The sequence below is a fragment of the Pseudophryne corroboree genome, chromosome 6 (genome assembly GCF_028390025.1).
Source record: "Pseudophryne corroboree isolate aPseCor3 chromosome 6, aPseCor3.hap2, whole genome shotgun sequence".
Lineage (NCBI taxonomy): Eukaryota > Metazoa > Chordata > Amphibia > Anura > Myobatrachidae > Pseudophryne > Pseudophryne corroboree.
In genome coordinates this window covers 29,902,266-29,926,992 of record NC_086449.1, presented here as the reverse complement: position 1 = coordinate 29,926,992, position 24,727 = coordinate 29,902,266, and the positions used below count along the sequence as shown (strand labels likewise).

Sequence of the window (24,727 nt, the reverse complement as noted above, 5' to 3'; positions counted from 1 at the left end):
TAACCCTTCCCGGTGGTGCCTAAACCTAGCCTCCCCCTCCGCCTCCCACAGCCTAAACCTAACCCTTCCCCCCCTGCAGCCTAACCCTAACCCTCTCCAGGGGTGCCTAATCCTACCCCCCCCCCCCCCGCAGCGTAAACCTATCCCCTCTACCCCCCACGCCGCAGCCTAAAACTAAACATTCCCCTCCCCCAGACTTACCACTCCTGTGGGCCGGCACACAATTGTTCAGGATCCCGGCTGTTGGGATTCCGGCGCCAGGCTTGTGACACTATTCAGCATGCATGTGTTGGCATTCTGAGTACCCTGCGTCGGTATTTCGACTGCAGGGACCCCGTTCACCGGGACCCTGACTGGATCCCGAATAAAACAGTGTATGCCCTTTGCCATGCTTGGCCTAGTCAACAGATGTAAACTCATCTAAATATTTACTGATCTTTCCTGGAGGTACCTGATACATGTTCTACCAACTTCAATTCAACCAGCAAAGGAGATAACAACAAATATAATATTTTTATTAGTTTATAGCTTAACCTGAAAACAGTAAAATATAAATGATTCAGCTCATGCTTTTTTCTATATCCTGCTTTGAGACTGATCTCTGTCTCTTCTCATGAGATGTTCTCTGGAGTTCATGCCTGGTCTGAACACTATGATGAAACATTTAGGCAGGAACATACAGATCACCAGAGCCCAACTGGAAGCCAGGATGGCAAATATTTCCATGGACACCGTGTATTTACCCTGAGCACTGAGGGAGGCCGGGATAGAGGACACCCAGACACTGAGGAAGGCCAGCATGCTGAAGGTAATAAACTGGGCCTCATTGAAGCTGTCAGGAAGTCTCCGAGCCAGGAAGGCAACACTAAAACTAATGGTGGCCAGAAGAAACAGATAACCCAGCATGGTCCAGAAGGCAATGGAGGAGCCCTCATTACACTCAACAATGATGAGTCCAGGTTTGGTTTGAGTGTTGTACTGTGGGAAAGGAGGGGTGAGTGACAGCCAAGTGACACACAAGAGGAACTGTAAAAGGAAACAAGCAAAAATGATCATGTAGGAGACTTGAGGTGTGGTCCATCTCCTCAGCCTGCTTCCCGGTCTTGTGGCCATGAAAGCAAAGACCACCATGATAGTTTTTGCCAAAATACAAGAGATGCAAAGAGTAAACACCAGGCCAAATGCAGCTTGGCGTAGGAGACATTTCTCAGGTTGTGGATAGCCAATGAAACCTAAAGAGCAGAGGAAGCACTCAGCAGAAGGCAGCTTAGGAAATAATTGTTAGCTTTCACTATGGGCGTGTCCTTACAGTGGATGAAAAGCATTAAAATTAAAACAGGACTGGCTGAGGACAGTATGCTTGTTCCTGCCAATGCTGCTCCTAGTGGATCTTCATAGTGCAGGTACTCTATGGGCTTCCGTAGACATTTAGTTTTCTGAGGATTTGGCCACTGGTCCCACGGACACTTCATGCAATCAAAACAATCTGAGATAGAATAACAAAATGATTACTTGTTTCATTTCATAGTTTATATCCAAAGAAAGGAAATAGTGTTATACCCATACAATATCTCTCTACTTGGAAATATCTACCATAAAACCATTACTGCTGAAATTCTGCATTAGTCTTCTCATTTTTCACTCGCTATAAATACTGTAGGACAATGTGGAGGAAAGTTTCTACAGTAATAAAGTCCTTTAATTTTTCTTCTTCTTAAGAATGGTCTCTGTAATTCCCTCCTGGACGTTCTACAGAATCACTTTGGAGAAATTATTTTTATTTATTGCAGCTACAGTATGTCCCTCTGTGAGGTCTTCAGCTACCCTACACCTCTTGGGATTTACTGTATGTTACTGATCTTTAAGTAGTTTTTCTTTAGTCTATCACTGTAACTTTCTTGAGCAAAGTCTTCAAACCTATATTTCAAAAGTTCCATATTGCTTTATTTCTCCTGCTATACTGCCATAAAACACAAGAACATGTTATTCTCATGAGAAGGAGTTGACATTAGTGGCCAAGGAAGGAAAAAATAAATAATACTTTAGAATACAAACCCACAATGTCACAAGTGGATATATGGCAAGGGGCAATGGTGGGTTGGGTATGTGTGACCGGTGGCGGGATCCAAGAATTTTTTTAAAGGGGCAATCATTTACAAGGCATAACCGTGTCTTGTAAATGATTGCCCCTTTTAAAAAGTGTCCAAGTTCGGCCGGCAGCCCTCACGTCAGGCGAACTCAGACTCCATCACATCCCGTCCAAGGTATCTTAAGCTAAAGAAGATAAAATAAAATTTTTCTAATGTCTGTAGTATCTCAGAACATATCAGCAGGTCCATCACTCACCTGTCTGGTTAGATATTTCTCCTTGTAGACAGCGGACACATTCAAAGCAACACACAGGTTGTCCTCTTATAGCCACCTTCCTGGTACCTGGTGGACAACTCTCACTGCAGACTGAGCGAGGGGTCTGGTGATAAGAAACAATATTGATAGGTTTTTAAAAACAATTAATAGAAATTACTATGCATATCTACTGTGTGTCATTCTATTTTCCAGACCTAGGGTAAGCATAATGATGACAATACCAAGAAGTCAGTGCAAGCAATGCCTTTCCCGCTCATACAGAGAAATACCCAAGAGTCCTTCATTCAAGACAGCCAGAAAGTTTGGCGATCGGAAACAAATTAAATAGGAATAGCAGACATTTTTTATGCAATATGGCTAGACTGGGTAAGTTCATATTCCAACATCAATGCACCTTCTATAGTTGACTTTCTGACCTCTGCAACAAAAGACCAATAAGTATTCCAGTGTGTGATACTGCAGTAGAGAACTGGTGGATGGTGACTTGGAAGACGTGACCAAGAGGAGAGTGGGGTGCTGATCTACATCATGGGATTAGGTGCACCAGACCCAGTGAAAGTAGGTCAGGTTCTGAATCAGCCTAACCCCCACTTATGGGAGGATTCCAAAATAAAGGGCATATTTTAGAGTTGCATGCAAATTCGGCCTCATTTGCAACCCCATAACCTGCTTGGAAATAAAATAGATGTTTCACCTTTACTCCTCCTTTAGATGGTCATTAAATACAGAGGTAAAGCATCTGGTTATTACAGGTTTAAGTGAAGAAGTTTGGCTACCACTAACCACATGGTATCAAAACCCAAACTTAGAAACAAAGTGGTTACAAAATCCATAGATCTGTGAGACCATACATTATTTGGAAAAGGGTTTGAAATTGTGGTCTCAAAGGCCTCTGATAGGGTACCTTGTACCGGGCACATATTGGACAGGCTGAAATATAGAGCCTGATCAGACATGTACGCAAACCAATGGTTTACATACATCTGCGAACAAGTCCTGCTTCATCATATACAATGCCCCTTAAGCCGCAAGCTTATTGATAAGCTGCATTCTTTTGGGGATCGGGAAGGGTGGCAACTGGAAGCTTCTCCCAAGAGATCTGAAGTTGCATTTATGGACACAGAGGTGGATCACACAAGCATGTCTATTAAAACAAGATGTTTCCTTCAACATTAATACAGACCTGTCCCTGCTCACTGTGCATTCTATTATTGGCAACCACGACTGGAAGGTGGAAGACCTCTGATGGAGTCTGGCCTTGTTCTTGTGGTCTCTGAAGAAGAAGGTAGTGTATTGTTGCATGAAAGTTCCAAAAGGAAACTCCTGCTGGATCTATGTATGAGAGGTTCAATTATTTATATAAACCTGGAATATTTTAGTGAGCAGCTGCCATAAGCAGAATGTCACGGACATCTGCTATTGTTGTTCCATATTGGAACACTTGGGTCTAGCTGAAGCAGGAGTGAAGTTGAAACTGGGAGCACTCAACCCCAGAATATGAATCCAGGAACTCAGAGCTGGAACCCTCTACTGGGGACTCAAGAGATACAGCCAATAGAAACTCAAAACCGAAATATGCCAAAACTAGAATCAAGAACCTGAGAGTCATTGCTAGCCCTAGCTAACAGACACCAAGACTATAGAGACCTGTTCCTTGTATTGATAGTGTGCTTGCAGATGGACCAGTTAAAAATGGCACTTGCTGAGAAATGGGCACTCAGGGGTAAATTTACTCAGAACCGTGTTCATTTCAGTTTGCAAACACTGTTATTTTCCATCTATTTCCCTATTGCCATGATAATGTAGTTCCCCGTGAGAATTTACGGTAAATATTCAACTTCACTTGCAAATCCTTAAACCACTCCACCTCTTCTTACATCAAAGTCCACACTCCTCCATATGTAATCACCTTTGCCCATAATCTTATGGGCAATGCACTCCTACTACAGAAGGAGCCCTCCTCATCTTTGTCTTTAATAGGATTAATCCCCTGCTGTAATGACTTAATCCCCTGCTGTATTGTTCTCTCTGTATTTTACTGCAGCTGAGAACAATAGATGAAGGGCTTATGATAATAAACCTTGGTGCGCCTAGGTGCAGCAGAGAAGCCTAGATGAGCGTGGCTCCATCTGTACTTCTCTGCCTTGCATTATCCTTGTTTCCAGTGATCTGACTACCGTCTCCTCAACTCCTGCATCTTCTTCCTCATACATTGGGTAATGGATTATTTAGTATTGAACTGAATCCCACCCAAGGCTCAACGAGGTATGTTCCAGCATGCTTCAATAAATGACTCTGCCCATGCCCCGGTTATCTGACCTACCTTACCTGTGTTATCATTTTAGTATTTGATTCTGTGAAATGATTTTGTTACCCTTGTGCTGCATACAGTACACGTCGTAGTACCTCATAATAACATAGTAATATAGTAACATAGTATCTAAGGTTGAAAAAAGACAATTGTCCATCGAGTTCAACCTATTAGTGGTCTCCTATGCAGGATTATTTGGTCTAAAATTTTGACTGATGCTGCTGTCAGCCGTTGCGTTCTATCCCTCTTTTTATAGTAACTATAGTGCGTGACTATGCACCATAACCCTGGATATCCTTATCCATTAGGAATTTATCTAACCCATTTTTAAAGTTGTTGACTGAGTCCGCCATTACAACTCCCTCAGGCAGGGAATTCCATACACGTATTGTCCTTACCGTGAAAAAGCCTTTACACCGTATTGTGCGGAATCTCCTCTCCTCTAACCTGAGCGAGTGTCCACGAGTCCTCTGTGTTGATCTAACCAAAAACAGGTCCCGCGCAAGTTCTGTGTAATTTCCCCTTATATATTTGTAGATGTTGATCATGTCCCCTCTTAGTCTCCTCTTTTCCAGTGTACACATGCCTAGTCTTGCAAACCTTTCCTCGTATTCCAGCGTCTCCATGCCCTTAATTAGTTTGGTCACCCGCCTCTGAACCTTTTCTAGATCCAGGATATCCTTTTTGTAGTATGGTGCCCAGAATTGTACACAGTATTCAAGGTGTGGCCTCACTAGTGATTTATATAACGGGAGTATAACACTCTTGTCCCTTGTATCAATTCCCCGTTTTATGCATGCTAATATCTTATTAGCCTTCTTTGCTGCAGTCCTACTTTGGGTACTGCTGCTTAGTTTGCTTTCTATGAGGACACCTAAGTCCTTTTCCAGTACAGAATCCCCTAATTTTACCCCATTTAGTATATAGGTGTTATTTTTATTCTTGTTACCACAGTGCATTACCTTACACTTGTCTGTATTGAAGCGCATTCTCCATTTGGCTACCCATGCTTCTAATTTAACTAAGTCATTCTGAAGCGACTCAGCATCCTCCTCCGTATGTATAGCCTTGCGCAATTTGGTATCATCTGCAAAAATTGACACCATGCTCTCTAGACCATCTGTTAGTTCATTAATAAAAATATTGAACAATAGCGGTCCTAAAACTGAGCCTTGTGGCACACCACTTAGCACTTCAGTCCGATTTTAAAGAGATCCATTAACCACAACACGCTGCTCCCTATTATCTAACCAATTTTTGACCCAAGTGCATATTGTGCTTCCTAGCCCTATTTCTTGTAGCTTGTAGATAAGTCGCATGTGTGGTATAGTGTCAAAAGCTTTGGCAAAGTCTAAAAAGATTACATCCACCTCTTTACCCTGATCGAGGTTTGCACTTACTGTTTCATAAAAGCCAAGTACGTTGGTTTGACAGGATCTATCCTTCACAAATCCATGTTGATTCCTTTTAATGACCTTATTGGCTTCAAGGAACTTCAGAATACTATCCCTTAGAATACCTTCCAATACTTTCCCCACTATAGATGTAAGACTAACTGGTCTATAATTACCTGGTTCAGCTTTACTTCCCTTTTTGAATATAGGCACTACTTCCGCTATACGCCAGTCTTTGGGGACCATACCTGATATTACTGAATCCTTAAAGATCAAAAATAGTGGTTTTGCAAGTTCAGAGTGAAGCTCCATTAGAACCCTTGGGTTAATTCCATCGGGACCCGGTGACTTATTAATCTTTAAATGTTTTAATCGGTCACAGACTACTGTACCTCCTCACTTAAATAAGTACCTATCAGTGGGATATTCTCATTATTGATATTGTGTGTCAGTCCCTGAATTGGGTCCTCACGAGTGAATACTGTTGAAAAAAACTCATTTAGTGTGTCCGCTATGTCATTATCATTTTTGCTTAAGACTCCCAACTTGTCTTTTAAAGGGCCTATACTCTCCTTCTTTAATCTCTTGCTATTAATGTATTTAAAGATTTTTTTGGGGATTCGCTTTGCTTTCCTTTGCTACTAGTTTTTCAGTTTCTACTTTAGCCGCTCTTATTTTCTTTTTGTATGTTTTGTTACATTCCTTATAGTGCTGCAATGACTCTGCTTCCCCGTCAGATTTGTATTTTTTAAATGCTCGCCTTTTCTTGCCCATAAGTTCCTTTATCTTTTTGTTAAGCCACATCGGTTTATGATTTTTATTCCTTTTTTTGCAGCTCGTAGGAATAACTTTGAGAGTATTTTTAGATAGCAGGGATTTTAATACATCCCATTTCTCCGTAGTATTTTTTCCTAGAAACAAACCTTCCCATTCAATATCCCTTAAAGCTTCCCTCATCATGTCAAAGTTGGCTTTGCTAAAGTTTAGAGTCCTAGTTGAGCCAGTATAGGACTGTTTATGAAAACTAATATTGAATGTGACCATATTGTGGTCGCTGTTTCCTATGGGTTCCCCTACTATAATACCTGATACCAATTCCCCATTGTTTGTTAATACCAGGTCTAAGATTGCATTGTACCTGGTGGGTTCCTCAATTAGTTGAACTAAGTAGTTATCGTTAAGTGTGCTTAAAAACATATTGCCCCTAGCAGTATCACATGAATCGTTTTTCCAGTTTATCTCTGGATAGTTAAAATCGCCCATCACTACTATGTCTCCTACTCCTGCTGCTCTTTCAATTTGCTTCAGTTACAATTCCTCATCACATACGTTGATACCAGGCGGCCTATAGCATAACCCCAATACTAACTTTTTTATTCCTTTATCCCCGCATGCAATTTCTACCTATAACGTCTCGACAGTGTCTACAGTCCCCTCCTGAATATCTTCACGTATATAAGGTTTTAAAAACGGCTTTACGTAAAGACACACCCCTCCACCCGGTTTATTTAGTCTGTCCCTCCTAAACAGCATATAGCCCTCTAGATTGACTGTCCAATCATGAGATTCGTCCCACCACGTTTCAGTAATGCCTATAATATCATACTGTTTGCTTGCTGCAAGTATTTCTAGTTCGCCCTTTTTACCAGTAAGGCTTCTAGCATTCACATACATACAACTAAGATAAGTATTTACCCTTGCGTTAGGGACATCTTTCACCTTATGTAGCAACGATGACCTGTAATCATTATTAGTTAGTGCTTTGGTAAAACCTCTTTTAGTACCCATGTTAGTAACCTAACCGCCTGCTCTTACCCTCCCCCCAACTTCTCCCCCATTTCGATTACTACCGCCATCCCCACTATTCTCACTGCATGATCCGTAGTTTCTAGCTAAACCCTCCCCCAGGCACCTAGTTTGAAATCTCCTCCAACCTTCTAACCATCCTTCCCCCTAGCACCGCTGCCCCCTCCTCAGTCAGGTGCAATCCGTCACGACAAAAGAGATGGCGCCTGACTGAGAAGTCCGCCCAGTGTTCCAGGAACACAAACCCTTCTTTCCTGCACCAATCCCTAAGCCACACATTTACCTCCCTAATCTCCCTCTGCCTCCCTGGACTAGCACGTGGCACAGGTAATATTTCTGAGAATATTACCTTAGTTGTCCTTGCCTTAAGTTTCTTGCTTAAGTCCCTATAGTCTTTCTTAAGGACATCCCACCTTCCGCTAACTTTGTCATTGGTGCCAACATGCACCATGACCGCCGGGTCTTTCCCAGCCCCTCCCAAAAATCTATCTACCCGGTCCCCGATGTGTCGTACCCGAGCACCCGGGAGACAACAGACTGTACGCCGATTAATAAAAGTTATTCATAATAAATTAATAGTGTTAATACTACTAATCTCCTGGCCAGGAAGTTGGGTTTGGTCCATGCTAGGTGGCTAAGACTACCCTCAGGGGGGAGGCTAGGACTAAAAACCCCCTAGTGTCTAACCCTAGCCCCCCCCCCCCTGGATTGCATGCATTTTGGATTGAATGCACTAAGCCCCTCCCTCATGCCGTCAGGTGACTTTTCACACAGGAGAGTGTATGGAGAGGATGTGGGATATAGCTCATGGTGCAATACTGCCTACTAGTGTCCAGAAATATAGAGCCAAAAGAGAAAATAAACACTTGAGGGTGCTTTTGCCAGAATCAAAACCAAAAACATGACAATGATTTACAACCAAAACTAAATCACAGGCCACTTTCTAGGGTGTTTTATATATTTTACATTTAGATGGAAAAAAAAAATTTACAATTTTTTTTTCTGTAGCACAAAGCATGTGTGGTCTTCTGACGACTATACGTTATAAGTAAAAAAATACATACAAGGTCCCACCTCTTTCTCCCCCATAGACCACAATAACCGACTTGAGTTGATGTTAAGAAATTCTCCAGAAGATGTGATGGTGTCATAACTGCCGACCTTGACCTGTTCCATTGTTCCTTCCTGGGTCAGCTGCCAGTTCACAATGTCGTAGACGGCAGGAATACCTCCATGTTCATCAAAATAAACATCACTTCCGCTGCTCAGTGTGACCCTCACATTCCTTATATAGTGCAGGAGCTGTAAGGTAGATACTTTTTATTTCTTACCGTACATTTGTATATCTGGATATAATTGAATAGCTGTGTGTCAGCACAAGGATCTGGGGGGGGGGGGGAACCTACTAAACAGATTGTGTGCTTCTTAAATGTGTATTATACTGCATAAACAAAAGGATGTATTTTGCGAATTTAATCTAAAACCTATCCTACCGTGCATACAGTAGTTGGGGAAGGAAACTGATTCATATGTGTAATTAAAGCAACAACAAAAAAACACCAATAGGGCATAACCATGCTGCAATGCAGGAGGGGCAGATGTAACATATGCAGAAAGAGTTAGATTTGGGTAGGGTGCGTTCAAACTGAAATACAAATTGCAGTAGAGAAATAAAGCTGTCTAACATTTGTGGGCTACATGCAAAAACAGCCAGTATTTACCCTGCACAGAAATAATATACATGTATTTGCTCCCCTTGCATAGGAACTAGAGATGTGCGGCTGGCACTTTTCGTGTTTTGGTTCTAAAACCACCCTTTCGTGTTTTGGTTTTGGTTTTGGATCTGGATGATTTTTTTGAAAAAAACATAAACAGCTAAAATCACAGAATTTGGGGGTAATTTTGCTCCTACGGTATTATTAACCTCAATAACATTCATTTCCACTCATTTCCAGTCTATTCTGAACACCTCACACCTCACAATATTGTTTTTAGGCCTAAAAGTTGCACCGAACTGCGGTATGACTAAGCTAAGCGACCCAAGTGTGCGGCACAAACACCTGACCCATCTAGGAGTGGCACTGCAGTGTCAGACAGGATGGCACTTTTCAAAAACTAGTCCCCAAACAGCACCTCATGCAAAGATGTCGAAGAGGTGCAATGAGGTAGCTGTATGACTAAGCCAAGTGACACAAACAATTCCCACTGAAATTATACGTCCAAATCACTGGAATTAATTGGCAAAATCACTGGAATTAATAATTATACGTCCAAATCACTGGAATTAAATGGCAAAATCTCGGTATCGCCTGCCTAGTGAAGTGGAATCTAGATGGGATTTGGACACAATTGTCTAAATCCCACTGCACTAATGGCGGATACCGGACGCACGTCTAACATCAACATAAGTGTCAAGGCCTCAGTTTTGAGGGCTTCCATCGTCATGTGAAGCTGAACCACTAGTCATGAACATAAGCCAGGGCCTCAGCCGTTCCTTGCCACTCCGTGTTGTAAATCGCATATTGGCAAGTTTACGTTTCTCCTCAGACCATTTAAATTTCTTTTTTTGGTTCTTTTTACTGAACTTTGGCTTTTTGGATTTTACATGCCCTCTACTATCACAATGGGCATCGGCCTTGGCAGACGACATTGATGGCATTTCATCGTCTATGTCATGGCTAGTGGCAGCAGCTTCAGAACTAGGAGGAAATGGGTCTTGATCTTTCCCTATTTTATCCTCCAAATGTTTGTTCTCCATTATTTTTCTGGAGTTATATAACACAATATGCGGCACAAGAGAGTGTACCCCTACACCTCACAGTGCAAACCCTGTAAAAATTATTTGGATTAAATATTAATAACCCCTTTATTTGGAGTAAATAATATACAGCACAGGACAGCACCACTGAACTTATATGGCAGCACCACTGGACTGGATTTATACGGAATTATATGAATTTATATGGAATTATGCGGCAGGATAACTGGAATTATACGCCAGTATCACGGGAATTATATGCCAGTATTCCGAGAATTATACGGCAATGTCACAAGAATTACACGCCAGTAGCACGGGAATTATACGACAATAGCACGGGATTTATACGGCAGTAACACTGGATATATGGCAGCAGAGGACACCACCACTGTGACTGGTCACTGGACTGATGCTGTACAAGACACTGACTACACTGGACTGGACAGCACAACACAGCACCACTTTATAGCTACACTGGATAAACTGTATGGCAGCAGAGGACACCAACACTGTGACTGGCTGGACTGATGCAGCACAATACACTGACTACACTGGACTGGACAGCACAACACATCAGCACTTTATACAGCTACACTGGATATATGGCAGCAGAGGACACCAACACTAACTGGCTGGACTGATGTAGCACAATACACTTACTACACTGGACTGGACTGAGCAGCACAACACGTCCTCTCAATACACTCTCCGAGTCCGGAGTGAAAATGGCCACGACGCGCGGCTCCTTATATGGAATCCAAATCCCGCGAGAATTCGACAGCGGGATGATGACCTTTTTTTCACATTCGGGTTTCAGAGTCAGGCGGGAAAATCCAAGCCTGACTCGCATCCGGGCTCGAGACGTGAAGTTCGGTAGGGTCCGGTTCTCTGAGAACCGAACCCGCTCATCTCTAATAGGAACATGTTTTTTTCCAGACATACACCAGAGTAATTCAATTGCCGGTGAGATATTTTATAATGATCACTGTGATACTAATGAAGTAGTTACTATCACGTAACTGCCCTGTGATGTCTAGCATTGTTCCTTTTGTCGGTGGCATCCTCAACTGCCAGGAATGGGCTGCTGACTAATGCATATGCACAGAAAGTTTGTGACTCTGTGCACCGAGTATACCTGTTCGGGCTAGCTGCAGCACTTAGGTGACTAACCTTTAAACAGTAATTGGTGATTAAATGCTGCGCTCGGCCCTATTCGTTGTGTGGGTGTCTCCTATATATACAATAGGAAAATGGCCAATGTGTAGAAATATGGACCTTGCACAATATATGTAATAAATCTTTACTGATCAATTCAAAAAGTAATTAATGACATCAGAGGCGTCACTAGGGTTGGTGTCACCCGGTGTGGTAACTCATGGTGTCACCCCCATGATCCTCCTACTGTATCACACCACACGGAACCCTTAGTAATGTACTAGTACTAGTTTTACTTGTAAATCATAATTCCTGTATATCACTGAATGCAATGGCAATAGTAGTGACATAAACAGCTAACAAAATTAATATCATACCTTTAAATTACAATATCATATGCACAACCTAAATGTAATAACATTTACATTGGTTAGGCAAATTAGACTCAACGCCTAAATTATTACACTCAACAGTTTCATGATTTACTGGCCACAAACTCTTGTACTGCAATGAGGTTTTTTCACCGGCGGGGTTTGTCCTCATTCGGCATACCAGAAAACGCCAGTTGCAGGTCTACTTAAGATGTTGCACATTTGATTGTGTTCTGCCTTGAAAAAAGGACGGAAGTCCTGAAATGTCGCCACTTAGCCGAATATACAGTACACACACACATATAACACACACATGTTCTGCAGCGCTGTACAGAAAATATTTGGCCATTCACATCAGTCCCTGACCCAGTGGAGCTTACACTGACTCTATATTCCCTACCACATATACATGAACACACATTCACACTAGGGTTAATTTTTTGTTGGGAGCCAATTAACCTACCAGTATATTTTTGGATTGTGACGCAAGCACGGGGAGAATATACAAACTCCGCACAGTTAGGGCCGAGGTGGGAATTGAACACACAACCTCTGTGCTGTTAGGCAGTAATGCTAATCATTACACCATCCGTACTGCAAATTGTATCCATATTACAAGGAGGGCAACGAAGCACATTTATACTGCCGGGCTGACACAGTATATATATATATTTCTCTGACGTCCTAGTGGATGCTGGGAACTCCGTAAGGACCATGGGGAATAGCGGCTCCGCAGGAGACTGGGCACAACTAAAGAAAGCTTTTAGGTCACCTGGTGTGCACTGGCTCCTCCCACTATGACCCTCCTCCAAGCCTTAGTTAGATTTCTGTGCCCGGCTGAGCTGGATGCACACTAGGGGCTCTCCTGAGCTCCTAGAAAGAAAGTTTATTTTAGGTTTTTTATTTTACAGTGAGACCTGCTGGCAACAGGCTCACTGCACCGAGGGACTAAGGGGAGAAGAAGCGAACCTACCTGCTTGCAGCTAGCTTGGGCTTCTTAGGCTACTGGACACCATTAGCTCCAGAGGGATCGACCGCATGGAACTGGCCTTGGTGTTCGGTCCCGGAGCCGCACCGCTGTCCCCCTTACAGAGCCAGAAGCAAGAAGAGGTCCGGAAAATCGGCGGCAGAAGACATCAGTCTTCACCAAGGTAGCGCACAGCACTGCAGCTGTGCGCCAATGCTCCTCATACACACCTCACACTGCGGTCACTGAGGGTGCAGGGCGCTGGGGGGGGGGGCGCCCTGAGCAGCAATAAAAACACCTTGGCTGGCAAATATATCACAATATATAGCCCCAGAGGCTATATATGTGATAAATACCCCTGCCAGAATCCATAAAAAGGCAGGAGAAAAGTCTGCGAAAAAGGGGCGGAGCTATCTCCCTCAGCACACTGGCGCCATTTTCTCTTCACAGTGCAGCTGGAAGACAGATCCCCAGGCTCTCCCCTGTAGTTTTCAGGCTCAAAGGGTTAAAAAGAGAGGGGGGGCACTAAATTTAGGCGCAATATTGTTTATACAAGCAGCTATTGGGAAAAATTCACTCAATATAGTGTTAATCCCTAAATTATATAGCGCTCTGGTGTGTGCTGGCATACTCTCTCTCTGTCTCCCCAAAGGGCTGTGTGGGGTCCTGTCCTCAGTCAGGGCATTCCCTGTTTGTGTGCTGTGTGTCGGTACGGCTGTGTCGACATGTGGGATGAGGAAGGTTACGTGGAGGTGGAGCAGAGGCCGATAAATGGGATGTCGCCCCCTGTGGGGCCGACACCAGAGTGGATGGATAGGTGGAAGGTATAAACCGACAGTGTCAACTCCTTACATAAAAGGCTGGATGACGTAACAGCTGTGGGACAGCCGGCTTCTCAGCCGCGCCTGCCCAGGCGTCTCAAAGGCCATCAGGGGCTCAAAAACGCCCGCTCCCTCAGATGGCAGACACAGATGTCGACACGGAGTCTGACTCCAGTGTCGACGAGGTTGAGACATATACACAATCCACTAGGAACATCCGTTACATGATCCCGGCAATAAAAAAATGTGTTACACATTTCTGACATTAACCCAAGTACCACTAAAAAAGGGTTTTATGTGTGGGGAGAAAAAGCAGGCAGTGTTTTGTTCCCCCATCAAATGAGTGAATGAAGTGTGAAAAAGCGTGGGTTCCCCCGATAAGAAACTGGTAATTTCTAAAAAGTTACTGATGGCGTACCCTTTCCCGCCAGAGGATAAGTTACACTGGGAGATATCCCCTAGGGTGGATAAGGCGCTCACACGTTTGTCAAAAAAGGTGGCACTGCGGTCTTAGGATACGGCCACTTTGAAGGTACCTGCTGATAAAAAGCAGGAGGCTATCCTGAAGTCTGTATTTACACACTCAGGTACTAGACTGAGACCTGCAGATAGTGCTGCTGCAGCGTGGTCTGTGACCCTGTCAAACAGGGATACTATTTTGCGAACATAAGAGCATATTAAAGACATCGTCTTATATATGAGGGATGCACAGAGGGATATTTTGCCGGCTGGCATCCAGAATTAATGCAATGTCCATTCTGTCAGGAGGGTATTAGAGACCCGACACTGGACAGGTGATGCTGACTTTAAAAGGCACATAGAGCCTTATAAGGGTGAGGAATTGTTTGGGGATGGTCTCTGGGACCTCGTATCCACAGCAACAGCTGGGAAGAATTTTTTTTACCTCAGGTTTCCTCACAGCCTAAGAAAGCATTGTATTATCAGGTACGGTCCTTTCGGCTTCAGAAAAGCAAGCGGGTCAAAGGCGCTTCCGTTCTGCACAGAGACGAGGGAAGAGGGAAAAAGCTGCACCAGTCAGCCAGTTCCCAGAATCAAAATTCTTCCCCCGCTTCCTCTGAGTCCACCGCATGACGCGGGGGCTCCACAGGCGTAGCCAGTTACGGTGGGGGGCCGCCTCAAAAATTTCAGCGATCAGTGGGCTCGCTCACAGGTGGATCCCTGGATCCTTCAAGTAGTATCTCAGGGGTACAAGCTGGAATTCGAGGCGTCTCCCCCCCGCCGTTTCCTCAAATCTGCCTTGCCGACAACTCCCTCAGGCAGGGAGGCTGTGCTAGAGGCAATTCACAAGCTGTATTCCCAGCAGGTGATAGTCAAGGTGCCCCTACTTCAACAAGGACGGGGTTACTATTCCACACTGTTTGTGGTACCGAAACCGGACGGTTCGGTGAGATCCATGTTAAATTTGAAATCCTTGAACACATACATAAAAAAAATTCAAGTTCAAGATGGAATCGCTCAGGGCGGTTTTTGCAAGCCTGGAGGAGGGGGATTACATGGTATCCCTGGACATCAAGGATGCTTACCTACATGTCCCCATTTACCATCCTCACCAGGAGTACCTCAGATTTGTGGTACAGGATTGCCATTACCAATTCCAAACACTGCCGTTTGGACTGTCCACGGCACCGAGGGTCTTTACCAAGGTAATGGCAGAAATGATGATACTCCTTCGAAAAAAGGGAGTTTTAATTATCCCGTACTTGGACGATCTCCTTATAAAGGCGAGGTCCAAGGAGCAGTTGTTGGTCGGAGTAGCACTATCTCGGGAAGTGCTACAACAGCACGGATGGATTCTATACATTCCAAAGTCACAGCTGGTTCCTACCACACGCCTACTGTTCCTGGGGATGGTTCTGGACACAGAACAGAAAAAAGTATTTCTCCCGCAGGAGAAAGCCAAGGAGCTGTCATCTCTAGTCAGAGACCTCCTGAAACCAAAACAGGTATCGGTGCATCACTGCACACGAGTCCTGGGAAAAATGAGAGCTTCTTACGAAGCAGAATTCCATTCGGCAGGTTCCATGCAAGAACCTTTCAGTGGGACCTCTTGGACAAGTGGTCGGGATCGCATCTTCAGATGCATCGGCTGATAACCCTGTCTCCAAGGACCAGGGTATCTCTACTGTGGTGGCTGCAGAGTGCTCATCTTCAAGAGGGCCGCAGATTCGGCATACAGGACTGGGTTCTGGTAACCACGGATGCCAGCCTTCGAGGCTGGGGGGCAGTCACACAGGGAAGAAATTTCCAAGGACTTTGGTCAAGTCAGGAGTCGTCCCTACACATAAATATTCTGGAACTGAGGGCCATTTACAATGCCCTAAGTCTGGCAAGGCCTCTGCTTCAAAACCAGCCGGTACTGATCCAATCAGACAACATCACGGCAGTCGCCCATGTAAACCGACAGGGTGGCACAAGAAGCAGGATGGCGATGGCAGAAGCCACAAGGATTCTCCGATGGGCGGAAAATCACGTCTTAGCAGTGTTCATTCCGGGAGTGGTCAACTGGGAAGCAGACTTCCTCAGCAGACACGACCTACACCCGGGAGAGTGGGGACTTCATCCAGAAGTCTTCCAACTGTTGGTAAACTGTTGGGAAAGACCACAGGTGGACATGATGGCGTCCCGCCTAAAAAAAAAAAATAGATATTGCGCCAGGTCAAGGGACCCTCAGGCGATAGCTGTGGACGCTCTAGTGACACCGTGGGTGTACCAGTCGGTTTATGTATTCCCTCCTCTGCCTCTCATTCCAAAGGTACTGAGAATAATAAGAAGACGAGGAGTAAGAACGATACTCGTGGTTCCGGATGGGCCAAGAAGAGCTTGGTACCCAGAACTTCAAGAAATGATATCAGAGGACCCATGGCCTCTACCGCTCAGACAGGATCTGCTACAGCAGGGGCCCTGTCTGTTCCAAGACTTACCGCGGCTGCGTTTGACGGCATGGCGGTTGAATTCCGGATCCTCAAGGAAAAGGGCATTCCGGAGGAAGTCATTCCTACGCTGATTAAAGCCAGGAAAGAAGTAACCACAAACCATTATCACCGTATTTGGCGAAAATATGTTGCGTGGTGTGAGGCCAGGAAGGCCCCAACAGAGGAATTTCAGCTGGGTCGTTTTCTGCACTTCCTACAGTCAGGAGTGACTATGGGCCTAAACTTGGGTTCCATTAAGGTCCAGATTTCGGCTCTGTCGATTTTCTTCCAGAAAGAACTGGCTTCACTGCCTGGAGTTCAGACATTTGTAAAGGGAGTGCTACATATTCAGCCCCCTTTTGTGCCTGCTGTGGCACCTTGGGATCTCAACGTGGTGTTGAGTTTCCTAAAATCACATTGGTTAGAGCCACTTAAAACTGTGGATTTGAAATATCTCACGTGGAAAGTGGTCATGTTATTGGCCTTGGCTTCGGCCAGGCGTGTGTCAGAATTGGCGGCTTTGTCATGTAAAAGCCCTTATCTGATTTTCCATATGGATAGGGCAGAATTGAGGACTCGTCCCCAGTTTCTCCCTAAGGTGGTATCAGCTTTTCACTTGAACCAACCTATTGTAGTGCCTGCGGCTACTAGGGACTTGGAAGATTCCAAGTTACTGGACGTAGTCAGGGCCTTAAAAATTTATATTTCCAGGACGGCTGGAGTCAGGAAAATTGACTCGCTTTTTATCCTGTAGGCACCCAACAAAATAGGTGCTCCTGCTTCTAAGCAGACTATTGCTCGCTGAATTTGTAGCACAATTCAGCTGGAGCATTCTGCGGCTGGATTGCCGCATCCTAAATCAGTAAAAGCCCATTCCACGAGGAAAGTGGGCTCATCTTGGGCGGCTGCCCGAGGGGTCTCGGCTTTACAACTTTGCCGAGCTGCAACTTGGTCAGGGGCAAACACGTTTGCAAAATTCTACAAATTTGATACCCTGGCTGAGGAGGACCTTGAGTTCTCTCATTCGGTGCTGCAGAGTCATCCGCACTCTCCCGCCCGTTTGGGAGCTTTGGTATAATCCCCATGGTCCTTACGGAGTTCCCAGCATCCACTAGGACGTCAGAGAAAATAAGATTTTACTCACCGGTAAATCTATTTCTCGTAGTCTGTAGTGGATGCTGGGCGCCCATCCCAAGTGCGGATTGTCTGCAATGCTTGTATGTAGTTATTGCCTAACTAAGGGTTATTGTTGAGCCATCTGTTGAGAGGCTCAGTTATATTTCATACTGTTAACTGGGTATAGTATCACAAGTTATACGGTGTGATTGGTGTGGCTGGTATGAGTCTCACCCGGAATTCAAAATCCTTCCTTATTGTGTCAGCTCTTCCGGGCACAGTATCCTAACTAAGGCTTGGAGGAGGGTCATAGTGGGAGGAGCCAGTGCACACCAGGTAGTCTAAAAGCTTTCTTTTAGTTGTGCCCAGTCTCCTGCGGAGCCGATATTCCCCATGGTCCTTACGGAGTTCCCAGCATCCACTACGGACTACGAGAAATAGATTTACCGGTGAGTAAAATCTTTTTTTATATATATATATATATATATATATATATATATAAAGCACGGCACTACAGGAATTTGGTAGTGCCGTGCTTCCAGCTATATGACGTTTGGCAAGGTCAATCTGTACTATTACAGCAAAGGCAGATATGTGGTTTCAACAATTGATACAGAGTGCCAGATTGCTCAAGTATATGTGTGTGTGTGTGTGTGTGTGTGTGTGTGTGTGTGTGTGTGTGTGTGTGTTGTGTGTGTGTGTGTGTGTGTGTGTGTGTGTGTGTTATATAAATATATAATATATGTAAATATATATATATATATATATATGTATGAGTGTGTGTATAGCGAGAGAGAGAGATAGATATACATAAATAGCAGACAATGTGTGTGCATGTGGAGGGGTTGTTGTGCCCTCATCTAACCCACAGCGGGGTTAATGTATAGCAGCAACATAGACGTGGCACTCTGAGGACTTTTTAGTTAAGTAAAAACATTGATGGACGTCTTAGGAAGATGTCAACGTTTCATTTACTTTATTTGCAATAAACCTCATCTAACCCCGCTGTGGGCACAACAACCCCTCCACACATACACACATTACGGAGCAGGTATCCCGCATATATCTAAAAAAAAAGAAAAAAAAAAAAATCCACATAAAATACATTGCAAAAGCCAGATCCACATTAAAAAAAAAACCTTAAAAAGCCACATCCGCATTAAAAATAAAAACACTGAAATAGCCAAATCCACACAAAATATCCACATAAAATACATTGCAAACGGCAGGTCCACATTAACAAAACAATACTTAAAAAGCCAGATCCACATTAAAAATAAAAAACACTGAAAAGCCAAATCCACATAAAATACATTGCAAAAGGTAGATCCACATTAACAAAAAAATACTTAAATAGTCAGATCCACTTAAAAAAACGTATAAAGTCAGATCCACGTTACAAAAAAAAGCTGAAAAAGCAAAATCCACATTAAAAAAAACACTGAAAAAGCAAGATCCATATAAAATACATTGCAAAAGCCAGAGACACATGAACAAAAAAAAAACGTAAAAGCCATATACACTTTAAAAAAAAAAGTGACAGTACTATACTCACCATTGGCTGAAGTCTTACTGTTATGCGGGTCCCTCACGTGGAGCTCACAGACGGCAGGCTGTGGGAGACCAAGCAGCAGGAATGCGAAGCTGCAATGCATCAGGCCATCAGCGGGATGGGGATAACCAGGCACAGTGGTGGGCGGCCTGGAGCCATTTTAAATGTGGCGCCTACTTGCGAACCAATAGGAGCTTGCGGTCCGGCAACGCTCCTGATCGGCTGTCGGTCCGTGAGCTCAGAATGGCTGGAGGTCGGCGCCTCATTTGAAGTATCGTCAACGCTATCATCCATAGCTGCCCAGCCCCTGCCTTACCGCTTGTGTCGATGTTCCCTTCGTGATCAGGACCAGGAAGTGACAGCACGAGAGGGCAGTAGATTACTTCCGCCCTTACAGCACCTTAATGTTGTATCCATTCTCCGTTCGTTTGTGGTTATTTCGTTTTACCTATGCACCATTGGACGCTCGACACGCTTCGGGCTGGGTGTCTCACTCTGCTTCGCTCGCCACAGGTTACTATTAAAAATAGTTTGTGACATGGACCCATGGGGTTATGGGAAAGGTCCCCTCACGAAAGATAACTAGACGCTACCCTACCTGACCGCATGCCCGGCCCCATCCTCACTACGTTCTCAGCCCCCTCTTCATAGTGTTCACGGCCCTGGTCGCCAGGCACCAATACCTGGTCGCCATGGCGGCTTGGCCGCCGGAATTTGTCGTGCCATGCAATACACACTTACAACATCTAATCTAAATTACCTTTTATCTTTTTGATAATCAAATAAACATTTAGTATCAGTTGTACAGCAGTCACGTAGGGTTGTGTCTATGTTGCCTTCGTGCAAAGGACCTGGACGTGACAAAACGAGCGGGCAGGAGAGAACTTCCGCCCTTACAGCTCCTAAATGTTTTCTTCGTTCTCCGATCGTCTGGGGTATTTTTTTTGTCTATGCAGCATTGGACCCTCGCCACGCTTCGGGCTCGGTGTCTTGCTCGCCACACTTTTCTATTCCAAATAGATTGTGACATGGACCCAGGGGGTTATGGGAAAGGTCCTCTGCACGAAGAGAATCTAGATGCTACCAGTCACATAGGTGTACTAACCTCCCCCGCCGTATTATTTGACTTGTCTCAGAGCTCTTTTTATATTATCTTTGTGGCTACTGGCCACCGCTCCGCTGCCCGACGCTACCCATTGCTCCCCATCTTCATTCTCCTCTCTGCCATCCGCATCATCACCGCCGTGGCCACTGATTCCTCCGCTCTCCGTAGAGCTTAGTCAGCACTGCGCTCCCCCTGTCAGCTGCCTAACAGGAAGTTGTGACAAGTGTGCATGCGCAGCTGACAGGGGGAGCGCAGCGCAGACCAAGCTCTACGGAGTGCGGAGGAATCAGTGGCCGCGGCGGTGATGATGCGGATGGCAGAGAGGATAATGAAGATGGGGAGCGTGGGGGCGCAACGGGTAGCGCCAGGCAGCGGAGCGGTGACCAGTAGCCGCAAAGATAATACAAAAATAGTGCTGAGAAAAGCCAAATAACATGGTGGGGGAGGTTAGTACATCCCACCCTCAGACTGTACAGGAGGAGCTTATACCAACTTACTCAGCACTGCTGTCTCTGCTCCAGACAAAAATACAGGCCACCCCTGACCCTGCTTCAAGTTGTGAACTGCGCCACAGGACTCAGCTACATGCACCCACCCAGTGTCAGCTTATCCCGCAGAGTCCCCGCTCGCTCCTCCCAGCGCCTCCCAGCCTCCCTCTACAGCCACTACAGTGCAGAGAGAGAGACTCGCGAGATGATGATGTCATCATCTCATGAGTCTGTTCTCCGTGCATAGCTCCGCAGCGGCGGCTATGACTGAGACACAGTGCCGCTGCCGGACCCCAGTAGCAGTGACAATACCCCGGGCGGCGGCGCACACGAAGCGCGCTGTCCGTGGCATTGTCCGCGTCGCAAGGGGTATGTGTTTGTTTTGCTTTAAACATAGCGGGCGTGACTGCGGTGGTGGTGCGGACGTGAGAGTGCTTGTATTTGGTGTCACCCCATTGAAGGGTGACACCGGGGTGCGGGCCGCACCCCCCGCACCCACTAAGTGACGCCACTGAATGACATAGATCTTCCAAACAAATGAGAAATATAAGTAACGTAAGGATTAAATGCCGCCGTCCGAAGGACATTCAAGACTGTGTTTCCCTTAGTCTCTTTGGTCACTCACCAAGGGTCAGGTACCGCTCACATTACCGTGTTGACCAGGAGGTTAATATCACTTGTTGCGGGACATTATACTCTAATTTACTTTACTTTTAATTTATTTGCAGGATTAACTGCATTTAATCCTTATGTTACTTATATTTCTCATTTGTTTGGAAGATCTATGTCATTAATTACTTTTTGAATTGATCAGTAAAGATTTATTACATATATTGTGCAAGGTCCATATTTCTACTAGAGATGAGCGGGTTCGGTTCCTCGGAATCCGAACCCCCCCGAACTTCAGCCTTTTTACACGGGTCCGAGGCAGACTCGGATCTTCCCGCCTTGCTCGGCTAACCCGAGCGCGCCCGAACGTCATCATCCCGCTGTCGGATTCTTGCGAGGCTCGTATTCTATCGCGAGACTCGGATTCTATATAAGGAGCCGCGCGTCGCCGCCATTTTCACACGTGCATTGAGATTGATAGGGAGAGGACGTGGCTGGCGTCCTCTCCGTTTATAGTTACTGTTAGTAGTTAGTTGATCTGATTGCTGCTTAGCTTATTGTGGGGATGATTGGGGAGAGCTGTTAGGAGGAGTACAGTCAGTGCAGAGTTTTGCTAGTTTTTTTTAATCCGTTCTCTGCCTGAAAAAAACGCTCCATACCATATCTGTGCTCAGCCTCAGTGTGCTGCATGATATATCTATGTATATCTGACTGTGCTGAGTGCTCACTGCTCACACAGCTGAATTGTGGGGGAGACTGGGGTGCAGTTATAGCAGGAGTACAGTGCACACTTTTGCTGCCAGTGTGACTGACCAGTGACCACCAGTATATTGTCTGCCTGAAAAAGTTAAACACTCCTGTGGTGTTTTTTTTTTTATTCTATAAACGCATTCTGCTGACAGTGTCCAGCAGGTCCGTCATTCATTATATTATATAAATATTTACCTGCAGTAGTGTTATATTTTTTTTTTGTTCATCTCTATCATCTTTATCATCTCTATATTAGCAGACGCAGTACGGTAGTCCACGGCTGTGGCTACCTCTGTGTCGTCAGTGCTCGTCCATAATTGTATACCTACCTGTGGTGGGGTTTTTTTTTCTATCTTCTTCATACTAGTAGTTTAGGAGTCTGCTGACAGTGTCCAGCAGGTCCGTCATTATATTATATATATACCTGCAGTAGTGATATATATAAATTTTTTATATCATTATCATCTCTATACTAGCAGACGCAGAACGGTAGTCCACGGCTGTAGCTACCTCTGTGTCGTCAGTGCTCGTCCATAATTGTATACCTACCTGTGGTGGGGTTTTTTTTTCTATCTTCTTCATACTAGTAGTTTAGGAGTCTGCTGACTGTGTCCAGCAGGTCCGTCATTATATTATATATATACCTGCAGTAGTGATATATATATATTTTTTATATCATTATCATCTCTATACTAGCAGACGCAGTACGGTAGTCCACGGCTGTAGCTACCTCTGTGTCGTGAGTGCTCGTTCATAATTGTATACCTACCTGTGGTGGGGTTTTTTTTTCTATCTTCTTCATACTAGTAGTTTAGGAGTCTGCTGACAGTGTCCAGCAGGTCCGTCATTATATTATATATACCTGCAGTAGTGATATATATATATTTTTTATATCATTATCATCTCTATACTAGCAGACGCAGTACGGTAGTCCACGGCTGTAGCTACCTCTGTGTCGTCAGTGCTCGTCCATAATTGTATACCTACCTGTGGTGGGGGTTTTTTTTCTATCTTCTTCATACTAGTAGTTTAGGAGTCTGCTGACAGTGTCCAGCAGGTCCGTCATTATATTATATATACCTGCAGTAGTGATATATATATATTTTTTATATCATTATCATCTCTATACTAGCAGACGCAGTACGGTAGTCCACGGCTGTAGCTACCTCTGTGTCGTCAGTGCTCGTCCATAATTGTATACCTACCTGTGGTGGGGGTTTTTTTCTATCTTCTTCATACTAGTAGTTTAGGAGTCTGCTGACAGTGTCCAGCAGGTCCGTCATTATATTATATATACCTGCAGTAGTGATATATATATATTTTATATCATTATCATCTCTATACTAGCAGACGCAGTACGGTAGTTCATGGCTGTAGCTACCTCTGTGTCGTCAGTCACTCGTCATCCATAAGTATACTAGTATCCATCCATCTCCATTGTTTACCTGAGGTGCCTTTTAGTTGTGCCTATTAAAATATGGAGAACAAAAATGTTGAGGTTCCAAAAATAGGGAAAGATCAAGATCCACTTCCACCTCGTGCTGAAGCTGCTGCCACTAGTCATGGCCGAGACGATGAAATTCCATCAACGTCGTCTGCCAAGGCCGATGCCCAATGTCATAGTACAGAGCATGTAAAATCCAAAACACAAAATATCAGTAAAAAAAGGACTCAAAAATCTAAAATAAAATCGTCGGAGGAGAAGCGTAAACTTGCCAATATGCCATTTACCACACGGAGTGGCAAGGAACGGCTGAGGCCCTGTCCTATGTTCATTACTAGTGGTTCAGCTTCACATGAGGATGGAAGCACTCAGCCTCTCGCTAGAAAAATGAAAAGACTTAAGCTGGCAAAAGCACAGCAAAGAACTGTGCGTTCTTCGAAATCACAAATCCACAAGGAGAGTCCAATTGTGTCGGTTGCGATGCCTGACCTTCCCAAAACTGGACGTGAAGAGCATGTGCCTTCCACCATTTGCACGCCCCCTGCAAGTGCTGGAAGGAGCACCCGCAGTCCAGTTCCTGATAGTCAAATTGAAGATGTCAGTGTTGAAGTACACCAGGATGAGGAGGATATGGGTGTTGCTGGCGCTGGGGAGGAAATTGACAAGGAGGATTCTGATGGTGAGGTGGTTTGTTTAAGTCAGGCACCCGGGGAGACACCTGTTGTCCGTGGGAGGAATATGGCCATTGACATGCCTGGTGAAAATACCAAAAAAATCAGC

The 24,727-nt window shown here is 44.7% G+C and overlaps 1 pseudogene; it reads right to left on the bottom strand.

The window, feature by feature from the left end:
• Positions 1-576: 576 nt before the first annotated feature.
• LOC134934169 (extracellular calcium-sensing receptor-like) overlaps positions 577-24,727 on the bottom strand; it is a 78,208-nt pseudogene continuing 54,057 nt past the window's right edge.